Source organism: Rutidosis leptorrhynchoides, chromosome 6 (genome assembly GCF_046630445.1).
Source record: "Rutidosis leptorrhynchoides isolate AG116_Rl617_1_P2 chromosome 6, CSIRO_AGI_Rlap_v1, whole genome shotgun sequence".
Classification (NCBI taxonomy): domain Eukaryota; kingdom Viridiplantae; phylum Streptophyta; class Magnoliopsida; order Asterales; family Asteraceae; genus Rutidosis; species Rutidosis leptorrhynchoides.
The window spans coordinates 376,542,545-376,553,623 of NC_092338.1; the positions used below are offsets into that span (position 1 = coordinate 376,542,545).

General features: G+C 33.7%; 1 non-coding gene across 1 annotated transcript; it reads right to left on the reverse strand.

The window, feature by feature from the left end:
- Positions 1–959: 959 nt before the first annotated feature.
- Positions 960–1,066, reverse strand: LOC139856660 (small nucleolar RNA R71). Its single transcript, XR_011762127.1, has one exon. It is a non-coding gene; the product is annotated as a small nucleolar RNA R71 (small nucleolar RNA).
- Between the last annotated feature and the right edge of the window lie 10,013 nt (positions 1,067–11,079).

The following is an 11,079-nucleotide window of genomic DNA, read 5'->3' on the forward strand; positions in this document are numbered from 1 at the left end:
GCAGAATCTGAGCTTTGTTTAATTACACAATGCTTCCTGCACTTTATGTAGCATAATTACACTTCCGTATAATAAATATTAGGGTCTTACAGTAATAGTTGGATTTGTTAGTGGCGAGTTGTGGGCTTCCGATTTAAAGGGTCCTGGCTACCTGCTGCATCTATTGGCTAATCGAAACATGGGCAAAATCAGAAAAGTCTATTAATTTGATAACTTATATAATTTTTATCTTTTATAACTAATATGATATTCAGTGAATGCACCGAGTAAAACGTTCACCACCTTTTATACGTTCACCACCTGTAACCAGATCAAGACATCTAGCCAATATTGTCGCCGTTGATTTTTCTTTAAAATCTTCATCAAGTCGACCAAGTACTCCAATTCAAATTTTTGATAATCCATTTTTTGAACCCGACCTCACAATTGAGAATCCTGAGGATATTCAGGGACAATTCAGAGATCCTGAACCACTAATCATTCCTCCGGAACCACCAATCATTCAAACAGAGATTGTCGAAGAACAAACCATTAAATCAGAATTCCTTAGTGATTCAGATTCAACAAATTCAATCATGGAAAATCTGGAACCTCTAAGTATGGAAGACCGAATGCGAGCTAAACGCACTGGCCAAGGTCACGCAATTACTCAACCAGACATTAATGCGCCAGATTATGAAATCAAAGGACAAATCCTACACATGGTAACTAATCAATGCCAATTTAGTGGTACGCCGAAGGAAGATCCAAACGAACATCTTCGAACTTTTAATAGGATCTGTACTCTATTTAAAATCCAAGAAGTGGAGGATGAACAGATATATCTCATGTTATTTCCCTGGACTTTAATGGGAGAAGCCAAAGATTGGTTAGAATCATTACCTGAAGGGGCGATTGATACATGGGATGTTTTAGTTGAAAAATTTCTTAAACAATTCTTTCCGGAATCTAAAGCCATGAGACTTCAAGGAGAAATTGTTAAGTTCACACAAAATCCAAATGAAACTCTATATGAGGCATGGACAAGATTTGAAAAATTGTTGAGAGGATGTCCTCAGCACGGTTTAGATACTTATCAAATAGTACAAATATTCTACCAAGGATGCAACGTTGCTACACGAAAAGACATCGACATAACAGCTGGTGGTTCCATTATGAAGAAAACCGCAACTGAAGCTTAAAAAATTATTGATAACACAGCCTCCCACTCTCATGAGTGGCACCAAGAAAAAGATATTTTTCGTTCATCTAAAGTGGCTAGAGCCGATTCTAGCCATGACTTTGATTCCGTTTCCGCAAAAATAGATGCTTTCGAGAGACGAATGGAAAAGATGAATAAAGATATTCACACAATACGAATCAGTTGTGAGCAATGCGGTGGACCACACTTAACGAAAGATTATCACATTGAGCAAACGATGGAACAACGTGAGAATGTTTCCTACATGAACCAAAGGCCGGGAAATAATTATCAAAATAATTATCAACCGCCAAGGCCAAACTTCAATCGAAATCAAAACATTCTTTACAATCCAAATGGACCCAACAATAACTCGTATAACCAACAAGGTCTGAATACCCAACCAACTCAAAATAACATTTTCAATCAACAAAGACCTAGCTTGTATAAACCACCACAACAAACCGAAGAGAAAAAGCCAAATCTGGAAGAAATGATGGCAAAGCTAATGGAATCTCAAACACAATTTATTACATCTCAAACCCAAACTAATGAGAGGTTTGATCAGTCATTAAGAACTCAACAAGCTTCCATTTTGAATCTAGAAAAACACGTAGGTATTCTTGCTAGCATGATAAGTGAGAGGGAACAAGGAAAACTACCGAGTGATACTGAAGTAAATCCTCGAAATGAGAATGTTAATATGGTTTCAACGAATTCTGAAAAACCAGCACAAGAAGATGGGAAGGTTTTCGATGTGAGTAACAATGAAGAAGTTACACCATTACCACCACCAGAGTATGTAAAGCCAGTGGTGGCACCATACAGACCACCCATCCCGTTTCTAAGAAAAGTAGTTGAGTATGAGCAAATGATAGGTAATAAAATTTGTGATACCTCTGGAAAGAAGAAGAAGAGTAAGAAAATGCAAGAAACAAAAACCGTAAAAGTAAACCCGGTGAAGACAGTTCCACCAAAACTTCCACCAAGGTTGGGTGATCCAGGTGAATTTATTGTTCCTTGTCTACTTAGTGATTGTGTCATGTATGATGCATTAGCAGATTTAGGTGCAAGTGTGAGTATAATGCCTCTTTCATTATATAAGAGATTAGGAGTAGGTGAGTTAAGTCTAACAGAGATGAGTGTCCGACTCTTTGATCAAACCATTAGGCACCCAGTTGGAATTGCTGACAACCTACCCGTTCAAGTAGTTAATTTAACCTTTCTAGTCGAATTTATTGTCATTGACAAAGAAGAGGACCCAAACATTCCTCTAATTTTAGGTCGACCATTCTTAGCATCCACCGGGGCGTTATTTGATGTAAGAGAGGGTAGAATGACACTTAGTGATGATGAAAAATTGATCACCTTTGTGAGTCGAAAGTCTAAATCTCCACCAACCAAAACCGTTGAACCAACAAAAACGATTGGTAAGAACCATGTTGTTTTACCAACTCCAACGGTAGTGCTTAGCAATAATAAAACGCCTAAGTGTGGAGAAGATGAAGTAAAACCTAATGATGACCTGATAACAAAGAACCCCGTTGTTGATATGAAATTAAATGACCCTATTATTAATAGTTCAATGAAGAAACTTATTAAACGGATTCGTGATGCTAGAACCAAGGGAAACTTTAAGTTATGTAACCGGTTAGTATCCAATCTATCGCCTAAAGAAAAGGCAAAACTAGTTGAATTTGTGGATATTACACAGGAATCCGACCAATGGCTTAAAGCAAAAGTCACAGATATGCAAGTTAATTATGGTCCAAGAGAAATTGACAATGAAGTTAATCACAAATTCGACACCACAGCTACCTAAGTGTGGGGAGATTCAAATGTTCTAAGAAATAATGCTGTCTAGGGTTAGTTGTTCTGTTCTCGTGTAGTTCCGAGAATGGAATCCAATTGGTCTTTTCCACTAGCAGACACTAAAGAACTAGTTTTCTCTCCCCATTCTGAATTTTTGTTTTGTAGGTTTTGTATATGCATTTTTAAATTTAATTTTTGTGTGATTTTAAAAAACAAAAATTACTTTATTTCTTTAAGTTTAAAAAATGATTTCTAAAATTCATCGTAAGTTGAAGATTAGGTCATGGAATCGAAATTGCTTTACCCGAGGGCGGGGCGAAAAATTTTGTTATCATTATTTTTAATTTTATTGATCTAAAGTATACCAAAAAAATTAAAAAACCCAAAAATCGTTGCTTTTAAAACAATCGCTTTTAAAATGACAAATTTTAAATTTTGTCGAGGGACGGACTACGTAAACATACCGAAACTACCTAAAGTAAAAGGAAACAAAATTTTAAAAAAATTATTCATTTAAATTGTTTTAATAAATAACGGTTTTTATAAAAAAAATAATATATATATATATATATATATATATATATATATATATATATATATATATATATATATATATATATATATATATATATATATATATATAGGTTTGTAGTTTATCTTATGTACAAAACAGGGTAAAACAGCACATTTTCAAACATTAAAGTTCAGCAAAAGCTACTAATTTTGACGACAAGATGCAAAATATCAAATGTGATATAAAATAATATGTTTCCAAACTCGGTATTTTTAATCACTTTTCTACACTAATCACTCTCATGAATTTATAATTATAGTCTAATTTCATGAAAGTGAGGGCATTGCATGATCTCAAGTGTGGGGAAGGGTTATAAATTCTCTCGGGTTTACACTTTGTTTAATTGCCAAATTTTGTGAAAATTTGAATAATTTTCAACTAAATGAATTCAAAATCATGTTATTACATATTTATGAACGATAAAACTAGGTGATAATGCCGAAATTATTGTTACCTCGGAGAGGACATAAATGGAGAAACAACCCAAAACGTTAGAATTCATTTAAAATGGAATAGAGGAGAATAAAAAGGCAAAGAAAGAAAGAAATAAAAGCTAAGTGTGGGAAGAATTTACCAGTTTCTTTAAAACACATATCACATATTTGGTACAGATTATTACAGGTACTTTTGCTTTGGACTAAACTAATCAGTTTTACCCGATTTATTGTAATACCTTTGAAAGAATAGATGGATCTACACACTGAATCAATTCCATCATTAAAAGGAAGTAAAGTCTTCCAAAAAAGACACGCGCTTCTTGATTTAGGTCAGGAAGTTGTCGTTCAGACCAGCTGTAGGTTGACGAAAAATTTAGAAAAGTCATCTCTAAAATCAGCAGGAAATCCACGGACCTCAGCATCAAACAGGGTCGTCAAGTGGTCAGACTTATCCTAGTCATGAGAGGATATGTCTCGTAAAATGGGGAGGGCTCCGTGCAAATTAGCTTGATAAGACTGATGAATCAGACCCCCAGAAAGGATAATCTCCTTAAAAGATTAAAAATCAGCTTTTAAGCCTGATATTACTCAATCCTTGAGATTAACTTTAAAGATTGAGAATTACAAACTCATGAAATTCAATGATATCTAAACTCGAGCTTGAACGAGAAAATATTTTGATCAAATTAAAATCGATTTGTTTTCTGAAAACCCATTTTCAATGCGTTCATTACCATTGAACGTAAAATCCTAAGAATTCACCGAAATTCATTAGGTCACCTGAACCAAATTGGGTGTCAACCGTAAGGGAACGGTGGTTGCATAGCATGGTCGAAGACAGGACCTTGCGCCAGACCGAAAAACTATAGGGTGATCTTTACTATTGCTCCTACAAAGGATAGTAATTGCATCTGACACGATATAGACCATAATCAAAGGCATGTCATTAGACATTGCCTTAACAGTTGCTTGTTCAACGCTTTCCTTTACAACTGGACGGTAGTTTACCGAAAGGTAATATACAGAGCAAGTATACTGGACGTGTGCTTTCCTAATACAAGGATTAGCAAGTGAGTGACACAAAACCATAAGTTTTGAGCTAAAATTTTCAAATCTGAAACCCACAAAACCCACAAAAACATTTTGCAACACCGGTGAAGGGCTATTCCTGAAAACTTATCTAGGGTAAAAGCTAGAATGAATTTTCAAAAAGATCAAATGTTTTCATAAAGATCCAATTTCCTTAAAGGATCTAAATTTTCATAGTCATGTGGGACTGTAAACCACATCGTTACTATCATTGTTTATACCACCGTATTAAAATCACTGATGTATAAAGTGTGAGAATAAAAAAGTGATTCAAGTGAAGTGTGATTTTATTTTAAGTTCTGTATTGCTTGAGGACAAGCAACGCTCAAGTGTGGGGATATTTGATAGTGCTCCAAATGAACATATATTTCATAGCAATATCCTTCCAATATGTAAAGCTTTTAGTTGCAATTATTCTATTTTTATGTAATATTCGTTTAAATAAATAAGTGCGAAGACAAAAGAAGAAAACGACGATTTGAAGACGCAAATGACCAAAAAGCTCAAAAGTACAAAGTACAATCCAAGAGGTTCAATTTATTGATGAGAAACGTCTCAAAATTACAAGAGTACGAGCCGCGAAACGTAAAGTACAAGATATTAAATAGTACGCAAGGATGTTCGAAAATTCGAAACCGGGACCAGAGTCAACTCTCAACGCGAGACACAACGGAGCTAAAATTACAAGTCAACTATGCACATGAATATAATATAATATATAAATAATTCTTAAAATTATATATATATATATATATATATATATATATATATATATATATATATATATATATATATATATATATTATATTATATAATAAAACGTCGGCAAATAAGAAAACAAAAATATGTGAGCTGTCCCAGGCGGCCCTGTGATCGCATGGCCAGAAGGCATAAAATCCATGCGATCGCATGGGCATCAGAATCTGGCCAAGTGCTATAAAAAGCGACGAATTGAACGAGTAATAAACACCATCTTTTTCTTTTCCTTCTCTGTAAAAAACTATATATATATATATATATATATATATATATATATATATATATATATATATATATATATATATATATATATATATATATATATATATATATATATATATATATATATATATTTATAATTTAAAGTTTAATTTAAGTTTAATAATAATTGGGTTATTATAAGAAATGTTTTAAGGTTTTGTAAGTCGGAACTCTGTCCGTGTAACGCTACGCGATTAATCACCACTGTAAGCTATGTTCTTCCTTTTTAAATTAATGTCTCGTAACTAAGTTATTATTATGCTTATTTGAGCCAAAGTAATCGTGATGTTAGACTAAATATTAAGACGAGGTTATTAGATTTTGTACCATAATTAAGGTTTGGACAAAAGACCGACACTTGTGGACAATGGACTATTGACTATTAATAGATAGGGGGTATTGTCTAATCGAATGACAACTCATTAGAATCTGTCGAACCTATCTTCAAATTAGTTAATATAATAATTATTAAAATGATTATGTATGTTCTATTTAGTGACGTTTATACGACATCTTTTACGATCATTTATTTAATTATTCGGGTTGGGTAATTGATTATTCATTCTGATCAAGTGGGTAAATTAATATTCATATCTCATTAAAACAGGGGTGGATTACATACAAGGATAATTGGTGTAATTATTAACAAAGTAATAAAACCTTGGATTACACGTAGTCGATAACCTGGTGTAATCATTAAATAAAGTATTAAAACCTTGTTACAGTTCGAATCCCTAATTAGTTGGAATATTTGACTTCGGGAATAAGGTTAATTTGACGAGCATTTTATAATTATGACCGATGGACTATTATGGACAAAAACCAGATAGGTATCAAATAAACCAGGACAATGGGCAATTAACCCGGGTAACAATTAATTAAAATCAAAACGTCAAACATCATGATTACGGAAGTTTAAATAAGCATAATACTTTTATTTCATATTTTATCGTACATTTATTTACTGTCATTTTAATTACTGCAATTTACTTTATCGCAATTTAAATTCTGTCATTTATATTATCGTCATTTATCTTTACGCTTTATTTAAAATCGACAAACCGGTCATTAAACGGTAAAAACCCCCTTTTATAATAATATTACTATATATGATTATATATATTTTTTAAAAATATAGTTTTTAAAATATAGCGTTAAACTCAGCTAGCTCCCTGTGGAACGAACCGGACTTACTAAAAACTACACTACTGTTCGATTAGGTACACTGCCTATAGTGTTGTAGCAAGGTTTAGGTATATCCACTCTATAAATAAATAAATAACTTGTGTAAAATTGTATCGTATTTAATGGTATTTCGCAATAAAAATATAACTATTTCGTATACGCTGCTGCACACATCACATGTAAAAGGATAAATCTGCTTTTGTACGGCTACTCCCACGATCGACCGTGATTCGACCGTAGAACATCTGACAAAATTGATTTGTCCTAAATCTCTTACACAAATTCAATGATCAATAGATTACAAAAGTACAAGCTGATATTTCTATCAAAGTGCTTTCAATTCATCTATCTACCCCATCAAGTTTGCTAGATAACATTCATTATTTGTCTATAAAAGCAAATACATTCAACCAATTCACACCTACATCACCTATTCCAAATATCTCTTTGCAAACCAAAAATTCTTCACATGAGGTCTATTGTTGAAGGGAGAGAAGTTCTTACACATCACCTAACTACCTACTCTCTTGAAAGCTTCTCAAACATCAAGTGGAATGCTTTTCTAAATCTAAGAGGGCCACTTTATCCACTTCACATCAATGAACTCTATGAGAATTTTCAATTCTCACAAATAATGAGAAAATTTCATTTTCTCTTTATGGAAGAAATTATTCATTAACTCTTAAAGAATTTGGAAATATTATGGATGTTCCGAATGAAGGGCGAACATTCTTTCAAAAATCAAATTCATTTAATGAATTTTCGGAATGGGTTAAGAGAGACAGTGCACTAGACATTATGTGCAACGGAACACTTAAACCTGAATACATCAAAAAGGATGGATTCCTTTGTCAACATCTTGCATCAACCTATGATCTCTGGCAACAGATCATCACTCCAAATGTTTATGGAAAGGTGGAATTACTGGATCGACTTGACGTAAATGAAATCACCTTCTTATGGTGTCTCCTGAACTCCACCAAAGTAAATGTTGCATACTTCATGGTATCAAGAATGCAACATGCAGCTCAACATTCCCATATGTCACTTCCGTATGGTCTCCATCTGACCAAACTATTCACATATGTTGGAATGGCATCTCCGTTTCACCATTCCATTCAAGTCTCTTCATATCCAATATGCAGAGCCTCAACTAAGCAGATTCAAGAACCTCCTCTTGAAAATCCACCCAACTTCTGTTCTCTTCTGACGTAAGGACAAAATAGTGTGATTTATGGAAACATTCTAAAATTTGGTCGACGATTGTCCCGACTTGAAGAAAAGGACAAGGGTCACTCCTCTCATCATGATAATTCAACTTTTCTGACTTTCATGTAAAAATCTCACTTAAGAAATGTACTACATGAATTAACTATGTTTAGCATTTGCTATGAATAAAATGTGTGCCTGTTATGTTTTAATAAATATTTTCCAACGTGCACAATTTAAGGGGAGCTTTGCTCTAAGGGCGAGCATAGTTCTAGGGGGAGCTAACCTTTTTGCTTCGACAAAAGGGGGAGAAATATGGATACAAGTGATTGTTAACACTTGCGTATTTATAGCAAAATGTCCCTCATCACTTGTATGTTTGTCATCATCAAAAAGGGGGAGAATGTTGGTTAATGAACTAAACGACAAAGTTAAGTATGATGATTAACCAAAGAATATGTTTTGATGATGACACATGCATATGCATAAGTGATGACTGACATCTTAACATAAAACACGCAAGGTCACTAATCCATACTTTATCTTGCAAATGACCAAGTCAAACATAGCTTAAAGAATGGAATTAAAGATCAGCAAAATACACGGTCAAGGTACGGTCGACCGTATATCCAGCCGTATAACCCCAAGCTGAATTACAACGCAGTTTTATGAAAACAAGTTGCACGGTCACCACCACGGTCAACCGCAGTGCGGCCTCAGTTTTCTCTGTCACCAATTTTGACCAAATTAAGTTTGACTAGTTCCCGAAATCTATAATTCATGAAACCCTTCTCAACATGCTTAGAATAGATGCCCTCTCCATACTCAATTGAGTTTTGGTCATAAAAACACTAATCATAGTTAATTACACCTAATGACATCTTAATAACAAATTAATCAAGATTAGGCATAACACATAAGTGTTAAACAAAAACTTGTGATCTTAAATCTTATCTAGACATCCTTAGTATGATCATCAAGTACCAACACACTTAAGCCAATATCAATAGAACAATAATTACTATTAAAGATGACTTAGTGATTAATTAAGGTTAAATGAAGAACGATGCTTTCAAGTGTAACTAGTAAAGACTTGTAATCCTAAAATACACTTAGATACATTTAGGATGGTCACCAAGTCTCAACTAGAGATTGCTCTTCCCTTGTGCATGTGTTGGACATTAATGTGTGCTTACACATTAATCATGCAATATGTTATATTGCAAGTAAGCGTGCTAAAAGCTTAAATTATAAGTTGTGCAAATATCTATATGATTGATCTTAGAGTAACTATCTCTTACTATGTGTGAGTATTACTTGCTACTTTCTAATATGCTTAATACTCATAAATTTGTCAACTTAATTAATATGCTTGCTATGTGCTTACTAGTTAGAATGCTAGGATTTAAGTAACTAGCCTACTCAAATAAATTAAGTGTAAAATGGTTCACAATGAAATTATGGTCAGTTGTTTATTTGGTCTTGTCTAAGTAACAAGTTGTGATTGCTTATTCAAGTATAACTTAATTTTGATGTCTCTACACACTTAATGATTATCTTAGAAAGACATCATTCAATTAATCTCTACCTAATCTTAAAATGAACATGACTTGTGATTAATTGAAACTAGGAAGTTAATGACATATTGACTAGTCTTTAGAATTGAACCAAATGCATTAATGTGACTAAGTAAGTCTTGACCAAACTGAGATTTCCTAAAATATCAATCAAGACACTTCTCCAAGAATGTTTGGTTTACCACTATTGGAGGGTTATGTCACTTTCACTCAATAAGATCAAATCTCACACTCTTAATGCATATAATACTTGTATAGGATGTTGGGTTTCTTTTGCAGGTGCTAGATGGAGTAAAGGTGCCAAAATGTGGTGTTCAAATTTGAGTCAAACGGCTATACAACGGACACACATTTTGGACTGGAGCACGCACGGTTGAACCACGGTCGACTGTGCTGGCAACCGTGTGTCAACGGCTATTTTTTGAATCCTACTATAAAAGGCAAGTAGTTTCATATTCAATATTTTCCAAACTCCAAAGAAAATTGTATCATTCGCGTATTGGAGGAGGGAAATTGGGATTTTGTTGGAACCAATTTCCACACCTGTGAAAAGATTATTTGAGATCGCGGAATTGGTGAGCCAATTAAGACCTTCAGCCGTAATGATAAAAAGAAACGGTGATAGCGGGTCAGCTTTCCCAACACCTCTACCAAGTTTAAATTCTTTGTGGGTGACCCGTTAACAAGAATAGAGATTGAAGCCGATTTTAAACAAGATAGAATCCATCGTCTCCACTTATCCCCGAACCCCATGATGTTCATCATTTCTAACAAGAAATCCCAATGAATGCTATCGAATGCTTTTTTGAAATCTACCTTGAAAATAAGACTTTTTGCCTCTTATATTTAAGATAGCCATGTGTTTCGTTTGCAATTAAGGCTCCATCAATAATGTTTCTACCCCTTATAAATGCACTTTGTTCGAAACCTACGAGTTTTGGAATTACTTTTCGAAGGCGGTTAGAAAGAAGTTTCGCGATAATTTTATAGTAACTT